General features: G+C 37.4%; 1 protein-coding gene across 3 annotated transcripts in view; it reads right to left on the minus strand.

Annotated features, from left to right (window-relative positions):
- The window catches only part of TRIQK (triple QxxK/R motif containing), a 291,278-nt gene that overhangs the window by 14,344 nt on the left and 261,591 nt on the right, over nt 1–15,343 (minus strand). For all 3 annotated transcript variants that reach the window (XM_040493968.1, XM_040493967.1, XM_040493966.1), the window contains one exon: nt 3,861–3,967. The gene's annotated coding sequence lies outside the window, so the exon portion shown is untranslated. The remainder of the gene's footprint in view (nt 1–3,860; nt 3,968–15,343) is intronic.

A 15,343-nucleotide genomic window follows, 5' to 3' on the forward strand; every position in this document is an offset into this window, starting at 1 on the left:
GGGAACCCCATGGAGAAGTGACTGTGGATGTGGGGGAAGTAGCAAAAGAACTAGAATCACAAGTATAATTACAAGTGTGAAGATGTGACTGAATTGATGCAATCTCTTGGTGGAGATGCTATGAAAACTGCTGAAATGATACCAAAGGATTTAGAATATTATATAAACCTAGTGAATAAAGTGACAGAAGACTGATCCCCAATTTGAAAGAAGGTATACTATGAGCAAAACATTCTACTGTGAATAAAACGCTACCAACCAGCACCACTGGCTACAGAGAAAATATTCACGAAGAGTCAATCAGTGTGGCAAACTTCATTGTCTTATTTTAAGAAGTTGTCACACAAACCAAGAAACAGACTCTAAACTCTAGAGAACAAACTGATGGTTTTTGGAGGGGCGAGTTAAACAGGTGATGGGGATTAAGGCTAGCACTTGTTGTGCTAAGCACCAGGTGTTATATCTAAGTGATAAATCACTGAATTTTATACCTGAAACTAATATTGCACCATATGTTGACTAGCTGGAATTTAAATAAAAGCTTGGAAAACATATATATATGTGGAAAACAGTTGCCACAACCACCCCAACCTTCAGCAGCCACCATCCTCATCAGTCAGCAGCCATCAGTGTCAAGCATGATCGTTGAAAGCTCAGATGATGGCTAGCACTTTTAGCAATAAAGCATTTTTTAATTAAGGTACATACATTGTTTAGACATAACGCTTTGCACACTTAATAGACAGCAGTATGGTGTTCACATAACTTTTACATGCATTGGGAACCCCAAAAATTCATTTCACTTGCTTTATTGTGATATTTGCTTTATTGCAGTGCTCTGGAGCTGAAACTCCAGAGTCTGTGAATTGTGCCTGCACTTGTCTCCTGTTCCTCCTTTTCCCCCAGATCTCTAGCCAGAGTACTAAGCATCTATGCTATGTAATTTCAGATCTCCTTACCTTAACTTCTACTGCCTTCTTTGCCTTCTCCCTTCCCCTTACATTATGTCTTTAATCTCAATAATTTGCTAAAATTACTTTTTGTCTTTAAATACCTTTCTCAAATGTCTATGCTTTAGCCATTTCTAACCACCCTCATACTCAGAGCAGAAATAATAACTCCCTCCTTGGATTTCCTATGTAAATTGATTTATAAAGGCATAAAACATTTATTACATGATATTATGGCTAGAGATCATTTTCTGCTAGACCTGAGTCTTTTTGAGAATAAGAACCATGTCGTATCTCTACCTTCCTCCTTTTCCCTTTGTGATAGAACCTAGCTGCTCATGGAATTGAATTAAGCATGTTTTCTATGTGGAGTCATTGGCCTCTGGACAGGAGAGGAGCTTTAAGCATAACTTTTTTTTCCACTGGAGCCTCTTTTCTTCTAGTCCCTTTCTTGCCCTCCCCAACTCCCATCCTCTGTTTGGGGAGAAGGTGGAGTTAATTTGATTGGTCAGAAGGAAATACTGATGGAGTCAAATGTACCAACTTCCCAGATTGAGGTACCATGGCAACGCCCTCGAATGCCTTCTTCACTTGTGAGCACCAACTGTGGTACTGGTGAGAGGTGCAACTGAGATGGAGAGAAATGGATCCAGAGACTCCTTTTGAGTCATGAGTCTAAGCCCAAGTGCTCAGCCCAGATGTCCAGGTTGCTTTGTGACAGGACATTGGGGGCTAGCCAACAAGAATTAGGGCAAATTGAATTTAGAGTCTGTCCTTACCTCTGAGTTCATGGCTCCTTGTGAGTCTCATGTGGAACAAGGGGTGGAAACCAGAAGTAGAAGTTGGAAGTTCTAGGTCCCCTGATTCTAGTATCTTCTAATACCCTTAAAACAAACCCCAATTTCTAACTGCAAAGTATAGCAATTGCATTTTACGTCTTATGATTAAAACATTTAAAACTTCCTCTGTTCACTAACTCACCTTGGAAGGCTCATTGGTTCAATCCCTAAGCCTCTTTAACCACAGAATCTTGTGGATTGGGGTGGTTAGATGGATACCAATTGGGATGCAGTTGATAATAATAAAATCATGTTCTTTAATGACTTTCTTATTTGTTTCCCTGGATTTTTTTCCTAATTTTAAACAAAGGGCACTTTAGTTTTGCTGGTGTTTACATAGCTTGTTTATTGTTGTTGTTATTGTTGTTGTCGTTAGCAATATTTCACATCTTCTGTCATCTGCTGACTCTTACTTTCACTATGAGCTCATGAAGCCAGAAAGGTCTGGTTCTTACCTAAATCACATCTAACATAAGGTGATCATTCTTCTCCAATACGCACATTTAAAGGGTGAAGTTATAGTTCTGTTCAACTTTGTATTGCTTGATCCGATCTAAAATTTATCAACATTTTACGCAAGGTGCTACCTAATTTTGGTTGAGTACACACAAAAGAAAAGCGGGTCATTCTCTTCAAAGCTGAAGCCATAGGCTATTCATGTGTTGCACTGAATCGCAATCCCTTTCCATGTTTCAAGTTAAAAAAAAATTTTTTTTTCAACGTTTATTCATTTTTGGGACAGAGAGAGACAGAGCATGAACGGGGGAGGGGCAGAGAGAGAGGGAGACACAGAATCGGAAACAGGCTCCAGGCTCCGAGCCATCGCCCAGAGCCCGACGCGGGGCTCGAATTCACGGACTGCGAGATCGTGACCTGGAAGTCGGACGCTTAACCGACTGCGCCACCCAGGCGCCCCTCAAGTTAAAAATTTTAAGCAGCCACACGTTTGTCATTGTAATTGATACTATAATGCTGCCGTCCCTCAGCTCTTTCATCCTCAAATGTATATCGATAGTCCCCTTACCTCACAAGGTTCTATATCTTTCATTGATAGCCAGTAGTGGTGAACTGGGGGTGCTGTCCCTAACAGTCAAAGACTGCAGATCGCAGTAAATAGTAACTGCGCTTCTTTTTCACAGTGTGGAATAAGAACATTTGTTGTTCTTGTTATTGTTCTTGTTATTGTTATAAACACATTATTGTGTAATGTTATAAACACATTATTGTGTTTCCGAACAAAGTCCCTATTCCACTGTAACCAAATCAAATGAGCTTGTGTTGGATTTTATTCACCCGAATTGTGGTTAATGCAGTCCTCAGCTCTGGCATTAGTTATGGCCTGTCCGGGACCGCTGAAGTGTCAGCTTTGTGATTTACTTGACTCAGTATGTGATCAAGCATCTCCATTATTGGAACAAAATGAAAACTTTCAAGATCGTGGTCATGCAATAGAGGAAACAATTTTACCTCAGCACTAAAGCTCCAATGCTACACTAATCTACAGTAATTCTGTTATTGCATTTGGAAGCAATTCCTTCTATTCATTCAGAGATAACTGTTACAACATACAATAGGCCGCCTCCTGCCTTTTCCCCACAGTGAGCAAAATATGCTGTTCATCTCAAAGAAACCTAGCAGTAGTCGGCTGTAGTGTCTGTTTCTACGTGAATTAACGTGTGTTCGAAGACCGTTAGGAGGCTTGGCTTGTATTACAAGGTTACGGCGGAACATGCACTTGGGGTAGAGGACACTCAAGCAAAATACGCACGGGGAGGCGATTATCGCCTTCCCCAGATTTTTGTGAGAAATCTAATAACAAATTATTTGGTTCCAGTAGTGGCACCACCCCCACTCTGGCTCAAGAACCGAGCTGCCCCAGTGGCTTCGCTATCCTTATGCCAAGGAAATGATTTGGTAAACAAACATTACACACTTGTGCTCCAGGTACTAGTATGGATTGGATTTAGTGATTGTTCACTTGGTGTCTTAAGTTTAAATCTTGCTTGTAGATTTAAATCAATCAGTCCTGGTAGAAGAACATTAATTTTGTTTAAGAAAATCAAATCCTTACCTTCCTTCACCTGCATTGTTGGCATTAACCTTTTTACATCAGAAAATGCTCTCTTCCATGTCTGTCCACAAATTGGCACAAAATGATAGCATATCCTTCCTGTCCACCTAGAGTGAGGGAAGGACAGAAGTTTAATAATTAACAACAAGTACAAGACATATATTAATTTCACAGTACTTCTGTGGTTCTGCTATGGTCAAATTCTTCTGATTTTCTGTTTTATCAACCTTCTGTGACAACCCCCTTCTGGAAAGACTTCTTTTAAAACAAATTTTTGCCTTTCTCTCATAAAACAAAGCAGATCATCCAGAAATGACAGGTTATTTTACACTTGGCATCGTTGGGTCTCTTAGTTAAAATCCCTGTTAAATGTTAAGCATTTAGGCTCAGAATGTGATTCTTGTCACTATATGGTGTCGGCTTTCACGCAAACAAGCTAAAATAAACATGAGTGATGGAAAGCTTATAACTGGAGAAATCAATAGTATCTGGGGAATGTAAAAGAGGAGGGGTTGAGTATCCACGCCAAGAGCATTCAAGGAATGAAAATCCCAGGCTAATCACCCCAGACATCTTTGCTTGATTTGATTAAAACATATGTTTTAAATGATGTGATGTGTAGATTTAAAAATAGCGGCATGTCAAAGTACAACTCAGTCCTTCCTAAATTGGGGAAATGAGGTCATAATGACTACTCAAAGAAGAGAGCTAGCAAAGAGCATTACAAAACCTACTTTTTCCTTCTCTACCTCTGTGTTTCCTGAGTCTTAGGACATTCTAATAGCCATTTCTCCCCAGGTTTTATTGAGATGTCGTTGGCATTCAGCACTGTGTAAGTTTAAGGTGTATAGCATGATGATGTGACCTAGATTTGTGAAATGATTACCGCAATAAAAAGTCGAGTTAACATCAGTCATTTCATGTAGATACAAAAAAGAAATGAGAGCTCTTAGGATTTTCTCCCTTAACAACTTTCCGACGTACCATATAGTAGTGTTAACTATAGCTATCGTGTTGTACGTGACATCTCTAGTATTTATTTATAATTGGAAGTTTGTACCTGTTGACCACTTTTATGATAGCCATTTCTGAAGTAAAATGACATCATTGTATCTAATGCAACAGAGCGGCAGAGAATTTTGCCTTTACAATAAGAAGCATAGCACATTTACTTTATTTGCAGTGTGAAACCCAAGAACGTTACTGACTTTTAGAGGCTGTTTTCCGGGATAAAAACCATCAGATTTCTTTCCTGTCTGTATGAAAATATTGCAAATCCTTAGATTTTGCTGTAAAGCTTTAGATTAAGTGCTGAGTGACATCCATGTTCCAAAAGCTGTGCTATATTAACATTCAAAGAAAGTAGAAAGGGATAAAACTCGAAATTTAAGTATTAAAAATATTCTCTCCATTTATCCTTCTCTTATGTTACTGACACAAGTGCAGATAAGTTTCCCCATCCCCATCCTCTGGTAGTAATGGCGATTTCCTTGCATAGATCTTTATATATAATTCCCTACTTTTCTTTTCAGCTATGGTTCTTGAATATGCCACCCAGGAGGGGTAGATGAGGCTCACATTCCAAAGTCATGACCACGGACGTGGATAGTTGGAAGTTTAATGTGGTGCCGTAAGCCAACAAACAGGGTAACAGGTGACTCAGGCATCTATACTTCTAAGCTCCTTACATAATTCCTTTTGAACTTCTTTTCTACAAATGAAGTGTGTAGAAGAGACAGAATCATCTATTTGAGATTATCATTACAATATTAGCTTGGTTCCCTGCCTCCTCCATTTCACCCTTCCATAACTTTTTAGTTTGAAAAGTTAAAGCTTTTAAGTAAAGCTTGAATACTCAGGGAGACAAGTCCAGAGGATTTTTTTTTTTTTTTTTTTTTTTTTTTACTTTGTCGCTTCTCAGCTGGAGCTGATATTAGGCATCTCTGACTACTGTCAGCCTTAGAAGATCTGTCATCCAGTCCTCATCTCCTGAATGAACCCCACTGGCTATACCTTTGCAAGCCTTATTGCTTTATGTTTTCAACATTTGGACTTGCTTCTCCCACATGGTATCAGCATTGAGTTCATGTTCTAAAAACCATATATGCGCTAAAGGATTTCTCATTAACCTAAAGGCCCAAAGCAATGAATAATATTTTTAAAATGTTACTTTTCCTACCTTTACAAATATCACTTAAATAGGCCTCTCATATGTAAATATAACTTTCCTAGCAAAATTTTTTTGGGTAACCATCTGGAATAATACCGAAATGTTCATATGGGATCATATGTTGATCCCCCTTTCTCTGATATCTTTGGCATCCACATCCAAGGTAAACCTGGGAGGTGTTAGCCTCCTACGTTCATCTGTACTTTCTTAACTCAGGTTATTAAATACATGACAACTACAAAGCTTTTGACAACTATAATAGACACTGATGTATCGTGAAGGTTATTTTGGATAGTGCCGAAGACACTTGTGATGACAAGATTATTTTAGGCACCACATGTATACTTTAGGGAGAGTTTCTAAACTTAAATTCTTGACAAAATGTCCAGGGTATACACAAAGGAAGAAAAAGAATAACCCAAGTGGATTTTTTCCCTCCAGTTTTGGATGAAGGTGGACACACTGGAACCTAGCATTCAATTCTCAGAGAATGAGGATATCCTAGTTTGTTGATTTTTTGTTATAGTTTTCTTAATTAAGTCAGGTTTGAAGAAATACATGTGCTACCTGTGTATTTTAGCACTCAGCCCCCATGACCTGACTCATACCATGTGAGCATATCTTGTTACATTCACCATTCTGAGAAACATCATTCTTATGTGACAGGGCGGTGAGAGGAAAAGCTGACACCTCCATGGGAGTTTCCAGAAGGAGTGTGTTTTTCTCTTCTTCTAGTGTAGTGCTTACTATATGCTAATTGCCACATATGGGTAGATCCAGATTTTGTGGGTTCTAAAGTCATGCTACTTGGGTAATCTCTTTAAGAAAAATATTTCAAGGGGCACCTGGGTGGCTCAGTCGGTTAAGTGTCTGACTTCGGTTCAGGTCATGATCTCACAGTTTGTGGGCTCAAGCCCCACGTAGGGCTCTGTGCTGACAGCTTGGAGCCTGGTGCCTGCTTCGGATTCTGTGACACTCTCTCTGTCCGGGCCCCCCCCCCCCCCCCCCCCCAATAAATATTAAAAAAAAGAGTACATTTAAAAAAATACTTCAAAATTAATGACTAATATTTTTTATTTTGCATGAGAGAAAAATCACAACAAATTATAAACTTTAAAGAGTGGGAAAGTGTCACAAATACCACAAAATTTAGAAAAATTGTTTTTTTGTTTTTTTGTTTTTTTTTTTACTAATTAAGTGACTGTCCTTTGTCTGTAATAGTTCTCTACGTATTTTGGCTGTATTCTTTGAGGGTCCCTTTATAGAACAATGTGCTATCACTTTCTGCAGAGACAGAATAGGATAATTCTGTGTTGTTGTTTTTTCAGGGTGATTGATTCAAACTTACCGTTTTTTTTTTTTTTTTAATATATTACTGATAGTTTGGAGAATTCTCTTTTAGGTTCAAAATCATTGTAGTAACATGATATACAACCTATGGGAAAGCCTCTATCAATTTCCTTTCACATATGAGCTATAAGATTTTTTCCTTTTCCTCTTTCTTTCTTTCTTTCTTTCTTTTTTGAGAGGCAGAGAGGGAGAGAATCTCAAGCAGAATTATATATATATATATATACACACACACACACACACATACATACATATATATACACATATACATATATACACACATATATATCACTGATTCAATGTGTTAGCACTTAAGAATTTTTTACATCTGTATTTAAAAGGGATATTGTTCTGTACTTTTCTTGTGATGTCTTTGGTTTTAATATGAGGTTAAGGTCAGCCTCCTAAAATAAGTTGGAAAGTGTTCCCTCATATTCTATTTTTTAGACTTTCTGATAGGTTGGTATTAACTCTCCTTTAAATGTTTGGTAAAATTCACCAGTGAAGCTATCTGGTCCTGGGCTTTTCTTTGTGGGAAATCTGTGATTACTAATGTTATCTCTTTTATTGTAATGCTTATTCAGATTGTTTGTTCTTCTTGAGTGGTTTTCAATTGTTTCTGTCTTTCTAAGAATTTGTCCACTTAATCTAAGTTACTGTTTTTTTGTGTTTTTTGTTTTGTTTTGTTTTGTTTTCCTGCATGAGGAAAATAATGTTAAAGAGGTTAAAGTAACTTTCCAGGGCTCATGATGTTGTGTTTGAAACCAGGTCTGTTTGATTTTATGGTGCTAAAACATTCCTTGCAAAGATATGGCTTCCCTATGATAGGCAGGAGCGGAAGCCCATAGCTTTGGGCACTTTCTCAGAATTCCCAAGAGGCTTTGGGCCTGAGTAAGACTCAGGCCGCGCTGCACTGAACTCTGCTTCCCAGCTTTCTGCTAACAGAATGCTCCTTAAAAACTACACTGTGAAAGGTGAAAAAAATCTGGAGGATTAGCATTTGAATTTCATTTGTATTCTTTAAATGTATACACATATCAAAATATTCTTCATAAATCTTTAGCTCAAATTTTAAATTTTATTTTCTTAATCTATGAGTTTTACGATCACAATTTTTCTTAAGCTTACTTATTTTTGTTTTCTTGTACTTTTCTTTTTGAACCTGGGGGTGTTTTATTAAGTACAATTAATGCCCAAACATAACATTTTATATTTTTATATTAATATAAAATTTACACTAAGTAATGTGCTTCTCATATTTTACTACAATTTTTTATCTTTTATTATAGTGTTACTATATGCCCAGATAATGCAGAAACTAAAGGAAGTCACAGTTCCTGACTCTAAGAGGTTTACTCTCCATTAGTGAATGTATTTCAGTTGTTCTTTCTAGGCTTCCATTTTAACCTTTATTGTTACAGTATTTTTTAAAAATTATCCTTATACTATTAATAAGGTTATATATTAATAATAGGTAACACATTTGATGATTATTAATATGCTAGATCTTCTGGGTAGCTTATTTCACAACTGATTTCTTTCACACCATCATAAGTTAGATATTGTTATACCCTTCATTCTGCATAAAATGAGATTAAGGTACAGAAATGCACATAAATTTACAAAGGTTATATAACAACTAAGAATCAGATCAGATCCGAGATCTAAAGTTGCTTTTAACCACAATACTTTCCTGATTAAGACCTCATCTTAAAGCCAAATATGGTCAACTTTCTTTTTCCCTTCAAGTACATTTTTTTTTTAATTCAAGTATACCTGACACACAATGTTACATTACTGTCATTTGACAAGGGGTTAACTTCTGAAAGCCTAATCCAGAGAAGTTCCATGCCTGACTATACTAGGCAGAACAGTGCTAGAATTCTTAGGAATAAGAATTGGCTTGTAGTGATGTTATGTCAAGTGAGATGAGACATAAATATTTTTGGTTCAAATAACCTAGATCACATTAGGATTAATTTAGCTTTAAACAACGTTTTTCCAGATCTTTCATTTATTTAAATTCACCATGATCAAGAAAAGTAATGAATCCATATAAAGAGAATCTTCCATGATTCACCTTCCCTGAACATTCTCTATTAAATAATAAATTACTTGGCCAGGGATTCAAACTTGGTATAAATTAACAGCATTGTAATTTAAGTGGAATATATCATACAAAACACAAGAGGACAAAAACAGCAAGTCTGTATTTTCCACTCCAGCTTATAGCCTGAAGTCTAGACCAACATGTATAGACCCAGCTATCTGTGAAACTCAGCACGTGCTAGCCAGTCTCACCCCCCTTTATCCAAATGTTTCCCTTTTTCTGTAATCATTGTTTCAGTGACTGGCATCGCCACCTACCTTGTGCCCAAGCCAGAAACCCAGAAGCCATGTATGTTTCTTTTTATATTTCACCCCCTCGATCCCTCCTGTTAAACACATTCAACCCATCCATGTTCATACTCCTAAACAACTCTTATTTCATTTTGTTTTTTTTCCACAACTACTGCCGTGTTGTGCTGCTTTCACTGCTCTTACTCACTATTCCACCCCATTCATTCTCAACACTGCTGCCGTGATTATCTTTTAAAAATTCAAATCTGTTCTGGGTGCCTGGGTGACTCGGTTGAGTGTCTGATTTTGACTCAGGTTATGATCCCATGGTTCGTGAATTCGAGACCTGCATCTGGCTCTCTACTGTCAGGGCGGAGCCTACTTTGGATCCTCTGTCCCCCCTCTCTTTCTTTCTCTCCCCTGTTCATTCTCTTTCTCTATCTCTCTTTGTCTGTCTCTCTCTTTCCCTGTCTCTCTCTCAATCTCTCTCTCTCTCAAAAATAAATATTTAAAATATTCAAATCTGTTCATACAAAATTATCAAAGCTGACAGACAAAATTAAGAATTCTCAACATGGCATTGTAGAGCCAACAATAATTTGGTCCCCAATCAACTTCCCACCCTCACTGCCTCTTGTTCTTGTTTTATGCATGGCTTTTAGATGGTCAAGTGTTCCTTCAGGCCATGACAGCTTCTAAGGATGAATGGGGTCACATTTTCAGCAATAATTTGTTTTATCAATGCACATCCACACATGCTAATTTCTATCCCCTCTAAAACCTCACTGAGTACTTTTTTGTGTGTCCTTGGGACTATTCCATATGAGCTCATGGACAGTCTTCTTGGCTATAACTACCACATGGAAACAATTCTGTTGTTTTTAATTGTTTCCAATGGGAAAACTTTCTTGTCCATGTCAAGAATTCTATTTCCCAATGCTTTCCAGTCTGCCATGAATGCCCTCCCCCCACGAAACCCACAAAAAAATTCCACTGTGAAGTTTGCTTTACCTAGAGTCTTCCATAGACTGGTGGTTGGTATTCAGATCTGGTCACCTGTTAGAAAGTCTCATTCTGCTATTTTGGCTTGTAATAGCATCAGAAAATTTCCCCATTTTCTTTATCTTTCTTTTCAAAAGACTTCTTTTGGGGGTGCCTGGGTGGTTCAGTTGGTTATATGTCCCATTCTTAACTTTGGCTCAGGTCACAATCTTGGGATTCGTGGGTTCGAGCCCTGCATCCAGCTCTGCACTGACAGTGAGGAGCCTGCTTGGGATTCTCTGTCTTCCTCTCTGAACTTCAGTATCTTAGCTTCCATCTTACTTCATTGCCTTCATCTTATCACTGTCCTTTCTTTGATTTCACCATAAAGTCCCCTGGGTGGATACTCTGTTTGTATCCCCAGCATCTACCACAGTGTCTGGAACACAGGATGCATTCAGTCAGTGTTGGTTAAATGAACCAAGAATATCCTTTCTTGTTTGCACACAGAAAAGCACGATTTTGGAAAAATATAATTTATGAACTTAAAAAATGCCACTTATTTTTCCTTGTTTCGTTTTGTTTCTATCAATTATTTTGTATAAATTCCAACGCTTATTTGTTAAGCATCATGACTGTGTGTAGGTTATAAACTGTAGGATATGTGAATTTAGGTGACTACGATCATGAAAGAGACTCTTTACATTCAGCGATGTGAGTCATTAATTCGACATCTCATTTATCATAAGACCTAACTAGAAAAAACAAAGAACAAGAACTAACACAGGATTCTGGTTTTGTTAGAAAAGAAGTTCAAGGAATCTGTATTTAATCAAAACATCCAAACAATCTCCAGATACTGTCTGGCAACAAACTTAGGATTTGCAGAGCTGAAATGTTGATATGCTCAGCTCTAAATATTACCTTGATGAAAGACAGTTCTAACTCTGTCTTCTACCACTTTATATCTGATAAGAAAGTTACTATTGCATGTGTTTTCTTAGGAACTCATTAGATCTAACCTTTCTGGAAACATCCAGAGAGACATAATTATTCAACATGAAAAAAGTGGTACAGATTTTACATGGAACATGCCTACAAAACAAAGGTGCAAAAAATGAGAAAAGACAAGAACAAGAGTAAAAATTTTCTTCAAATCTGAGGAACAATCCAGCAGCCTTACAAGAAAAAAAAAGAAAAAAAAAAAAAAGGAAACTTTTTTAATGTCAATGAGAACTCCGAAGTCTCAAGTTTGGGCACAGAGCCCATTCTGTGATATGTTAACTAAAAGAAAAATTTTCTTTTCCAGGCGTCTGCCTTCCTTTCTTCCCATTTCCATGGCAAGCTGTTTCAAGGTGCTTCATGAAAAGCTTCTCAAAACCGATGTGTTCTAAAAGCCACAAGTTTGGTGACTGATGAAAGAGCCACAAGAGAGAGTTTTTGCATCTTTTCTTTAACAGGGATCTTGAAAAGCCAAATGACTGGGAAAGAGCATGATTCACCCTCTGTAAATGCTGAAACGTATGTTTAACTGTCACCTCCTGCATTTTGCAGCGGTACCTATTCAAAAGCTACCCAAAATATGCAAGTACTGTTCTGAGGAGGGAGAAAAAAACTGAGTCATGATAAATCGCATACTGAACTTTCTTTCATTTATGGAAATTGTGAGTGTTTAAATGTTACAAATACTCACATTTCTATTCACATTATGTGAAAACTTATACAGTAAGTCTTCAGCTATACAGAGCTCCCTGGAAATGAGTTATTCTGAACAGCTGAATGTTCCAGATGGCTTGGGGTTAACTCACTAAGTTCCAGCTAGAATGTAGCAACTTGCTCCAAAACAGACCAAGTTTTATCCATCTCAAATTTTTCAGAGCATAGGCCATGTTTAGAGATCAGTTAAATTTTGCAAAGTTTATTCTGTAAGTGTATGTAAGTGTGCAAAGTACTTGCAAAGTATTTTCAGTTCCCTGAACACAGTAAATACCTCAATGAATAGGAGTAATTGTTGTTACTGCTTCTTTGATTACAATTATTATTCCTAAAGATTCTTAATCTTTCTAGTAAACATGGTATCACATCACTGCATCTTTTGATCCTTGGCTCATTTGACTGAGGACTATTGAAAACAGAAAATAACGAAGTGGGCTAATTTGGATGGATAAAATATGCCATAAACTTTTGTGTCCTCCTTAAATTCACATGTTGAAACCTAATCCTCAATGCGATGGTATTTGGAGGTAGGAGATAATTAAATCATAAGGGCAGAGCCCCATGAATGTAATTACTGCCCTTATAAAAGAGACCCCAGAGAGATTCCTCACCCCTTCCACCATATAAGTGGAGAGCGACAAGATGGCCAGCTATGCACCAAGAAGCAGGCTCTCACCAGACACTGGATCTGCTGGCACCTTGATCTTGGGCTTCTCAGCCTCCAGAACTGTGAGAAATGTTTGTTGTTTATAAAACATCCAGTCTATGGTATTTGGTTACAGTAGCCTAAACAGACTAAGACAGAATATATGGTGTTACACCACAGATTCATGGAACTCAGCATCTGCAAAAAAATTAAACAGCAATACTCGGTGACTCTGGTATTACACGGGGCACATCGGTCAGTGCTACGCTGATCCATCAACATGTTTCAGCATTCTTCCTATATGTGAATGCCTATTTCTTCTTCTGAGATTTTCACAATTTTCACGATTGCTTTCCTTTATTATTTTAGAGAATTATGCCCACAGCTAGTGAACATACAGAAAAACCGATGATGCAGGAAAGAAAGGGCATAATGGCAAGAATGAAGTCCTAATGGTTGGCCTCGGTAGGAATTGTACCCATTTTTCCATTACATAAAAAGTTTCATTTAATTTAGCTCAATCTATTTACTCATAAATGGATCAGCCATAAGGGGTAAAACGGTAACCAAAAAAATGTTGTGGGTACAGGAAGAGACAATTTTCATCTGGTTGTATCTCATTTACTAAGAAGTATGAAGTCATCAGCTGAGTTTCTCATCAGCTGAGTTTCCTCAAACAGAAGTTTGAGGAGGTAGAAAATTTGAAATAGTTGTCTAAAAGAGTGAGGGGACAAAAGTCTGCCGTGGAATATGGGAGGATCTTTGGTGTCTGTCTGACAATTCTGTCATTCACTCTACTAAAGTGCGACTAATGACTGTGGTCATGAGATTTTCTTCAGCAACTTTCAGCCACCTCTCGGTAGAGGCAAGAGTGGTAGAAGGACGAATATGATTACAATTGTGGTCTTGCCAGAAGAATGCTAAGGGAAAAGAGAAGGATAAGGGTAAGAGTGTTTGCAGGGGAGAAGTCAAGATCCTTAGGCCCTAATAGGGAGAGATGGTGGGAAAGCGGTGGATCGACGGACCGCATTTCCCCGGGGATTTGAAGGACGGCTGGAGGGGTGGTGCCAGCCCAAAGCAGCGGGAAGGAACAGGTGACTTTACTGCTGGGTACTTGTCTTCCATTTGGGAGATATTCTGTGTCTATTCTCTGAACAGTCATTTTACTGTTATCAGATAAGAAGCCTTTCAAAAGTTGCTCTCAGGAGGAGTTGTAACATCAACTTTCAAAAGTTTAAGTTGGTTTTTGTAAAACTTGACATTGAAAACAATTTCATCCTATTTATTTTTTTCAATGAGGCAATCATTTGTAAAGAATTAGGGGCTCTTCACCCAGATTATGGATCACTGTAACTTCTTTTTCTTTGCTCTGTTCTGAATATTTATTTCTGTATTTATTCTGAAGATTAAAAATTTATTATTTCTTTTAATGGCTTTTTAAAAAAGTTTATTTATTTATTTTGAGAGAGAGAGCATGAGAAAGGGAGGGGCAGAGAGAGAAGGAGAGGAAGTGGATCCTAAGCAGGCTCCACTCTGCCAGTGTAGAACCTGATGTGTGGCTCGAACTCATGAGCCATGAGATCATGACCTGAGCCGAAACCAAGAGTAGGACACCGAACCAACTGAGCCACCCAGGTGCCCCAAATTTATTATTTCATATTATTTCTTATATTACATGATTATATATGTGTATTATTTTTATATTATTATATATTTATATTATTTCTGTTATATTATAATATTTATATTTTACATTATTTATTATTATTTAAGTAATAATAAACATTTATTCTGCTCACCAGCATTATGCTGGATAGTTAAAAGATAATATAAACTATGTATCACATGGTGTTAATTTTCATTCTGGAAATTTTGGGACAAGAAGATGACTATGTAAACTAATAAAATTTATGAAAATTTTTTGCAAATATAGTTTACGGATACTGATCTCAATTAGAGTCAAGAGCTAATTATTTAAACAATAAGTAACAAGTCTAGAATGAAAATTATTTCTAATGAACTTTCCAAAACAGAAACTTGCATTTAAACTACTGCCATACACAAAAACAGACACATAGACCAATGGAATAGAATAGAAACCCCAGAACTAGACCCACAAACGTATGGCCAACTCATCTTTGACAAAGCAGGAAAGAACATCCAATGGAAAAAAGACAGTCTCTTTAACAAATGGTGCTGGGAGAACTGGACAGCAACATGCAGAAGGTTGAAACTAGACCACTTTCTCACACCATTCACAAAAATAAACTCAAAATGGAT

The sequence above is a fragment of the Herpailurus yagouaroundi genome, unplaced genomic scaffold, assembly GCF_014898765.1.
Source record: "Herpailurus yagouaroundi ecotype Mexico unplaced genomic scaffold, PumYag 186, whole genome shotgun sequence".
Taxonomy (NCBI): Eukaryota; Metazoa; Chordata; class Mammalia; order Carnivora; family Felidae; genus Herpailurus; species Herpailurus yagouaroundi.